The sequence below is a fragment of the Petromyzon marinus genome, unplaced genomic scaffold, assembly GCF_048934315.1.
Source record: "Petromyzon marinus isolate PM22_M1 ecotype Great Lakes invasive population unplaced genomic scaffold, UKy_Petmar_22M1.pri1.0 PM_G_Scaffold_18, whole genome shotgun sequence".
NCBI lineage: Eukaryota > Metazoa > Chordata > Hyperoartia > Petromyzontiformes > Petromyzontidae > Petromyzon > Petromyzon marinus.
In genome coordinates, this window is record NW_027422739.1 from 2,265,001 (window position 1) to 2,267,500 (window position 2,500).

Below are 2,500 nucleotides of genomic sequence, written 5' to 3' on the forward strand. Positions count from 1 at the left end.
GGCACGTTCAGCTGGAAGAGCTTGTCCTGAAGCAGGGCAGGGATGATGGTGTTGAAGGCAGAGCTGAAGTCCACAAACAGGATCCTGGCGTAGGATGCTGGGGCGTCCACATGCTGTAGGGTGAAGTGGAGGGCCATGTTAACTGCGTCGTCCACAGACCTGTTGGCTCTGTAGGCAAACTGAAGGGGGTCCAGGAGAGGGTCTGTGATGGCTTTGAGGTGTGCCAGGAGCAGGCGCTCAAAAGACTTCATTACCACAGATGTAAGGGCGACCGGTCTGTAAACATTTAGTCCTGTTGGCCTTAGCTTTTTGGGCACAGCGATGATGGTGGAGGACTTGAGACAGGCTGGTACATGGCATGTCTCCAGGGAGGTGTTAAAGATGTTGGTGAACACCGGAGACAGCTGGTCAGCGCAGTGCCTGAGGGTGGCTGGAGAGACAGAGTCCGGCCCGGCTGCTTTGCGTGGATTCTGCCTCTTGAAAAGCCCATTAACTTCTCCCTCCTGAAAGGAGAGAGTCGTTTCTGTAGTATGGGTGGGGGATGGGGCCTCTTGGGTGGGAAGGGGTGGTTCAGGACAGTCCAATTGTCTTTCAAATCTACGGTAGAACTCGTTCAGGTCGTTGGCTAGGCGGGAGTCGTTAGTGGTGTGGGGCGCTCTGGGTTTGTAGTTGGTGATGTGCCTGAGCCCTTTGGCAGACAGAAGCAGCGTCGTTAGTAGAGAACTGGTGTTTTAGTGTCTCTGAGTACAGTCGTTTAGCCTCTCTCACCGCTTTGCTAAACCTGTTCTTCGACTCCTTGAATCTGTCTCTATCCCCACTCCTAAACGCTTCCTCCTTCTCCAACCTCAACCTTTTGAGCTTTGCTGAGAACCAGGGCTTGTTGTTGTTAAAGTTCACCCTGGTACGTGTTGGGATACAGCAGTCCTCACAGAAGCTGATGTACACAGCCTCTGTGAGTTCATCCAGACTATTGGTAGCAGTCGTGAACATATCCCAGTCAGTACAGTCTAAGCACGCCCGCAAATCTTCCACAGCCTCACTGGTCCACTGTTTAGATGTCCTCACAGCAGGTTTACAGAGTTTTAGTTGCTGCCTGTATGCACGAATCAGGTGGACCAAGGGAGTTCTGTGCGAGCCGAACAGCCCCGTGACCCACAAGAGAAACATCCCCGCCAAATTCGAGCGTTTGACGGGGTCTATCCGTGAAAAAATATTCACGTTTTTGAGTGCACATGCATTTCTGCTGCAAATGCCTCTGGAAGTTTCATGCCGTTCGTATGCCAATTGTGGCAACACGAAAATGACCCGTTTTCCCATTCCGAGGGATTTCTGTGCGACCCTAACAGCCCCGTGAGCCACAAGAGACACATCCCCGCCAATTTCTAGCGTTTCACGGGGTCTATCCGTGAAAAATATAGACGTTTTTGAGTGCACATGCATTTCTGCTGCAGATGCCTCTGGAAGTTTCATGCCGTTCGTACGCAATGTGGCAACACGAAAATGACCCCTTTTCCCATTCCGAGGGATTTCTGTGCGACCCTAACTAACAGCGCCCGTGAGCCACAAGAGAGACATCCCCGCCAATTTATAGCGTTTCACGGGGTCTATCCGTGAAAAATATAGACGTTTTTGAGTGCACATGCATTCCTGCTGCAAATGCCTCTGGAAGTTTCATGCCGTTCCTATGCAATGTGGCCACACAAAAATGACCCGTTTTCCCATTCCGAGGCATTTCTGTGCGACCCTAACAGCCCCGTGAGCCACAAGAGAGACATCCCCGCCAACTTCTAGCGTTTGACGGGGTCTATGCGTGAAAAATATTAAAATTTTTGAGTGCACGTGCCTTTCTGCTGCAAATGCCTCTGGAAGTTTCATGGCGTTCCTATGCAATGTGGCAACACGAAAATGACCCCTTTTCCCATTCCGAGGGAGTTCTGTGCCACCCTAACAGCCCCGTGAGCCACAAGAGACACATCCCCGCCAATTTCTAGCGTTTCACGGGGTCTATCCGTGAAACATATAGAAGTTTTTGAGTGCACATGCATTCCTGCTGCAAATGCCTCTGGAAGTTTCATGCGGTTCGTACGCAATGTGGCAACACGAAAATGACCCGTTTTCCCATTCCCAGGGATTTCTGTGCGACCCGAACAGCCCCGTGAGCCACAAGAGACACATCCCCGCCAATTTCTAGCGTTTCACGGGGTCTATCCGTGAAAAATATCAATTTTTTTTTGACTGCACATGCATTTCTGCTGCAAATGCCTCTGGAAGTTGCATGCGGTTCGCATGCAATGTGGCGACACGAAAATGACCCGTTTTCCCATTCCGAGGGATTTCTGTGCCACCCTAACAGCCCCGTGAGCCACAAGAGAGACATCCCCGCCAATTTCTAGCGTATCACGGGGTCTATCCGTGAGAAATATTCACTTTTTTGAGTGCACATGCATTCCTGCTGCAAATGCCTCTGGAAGTTTCATGCGGTTCGTATGCAATGTGGCGA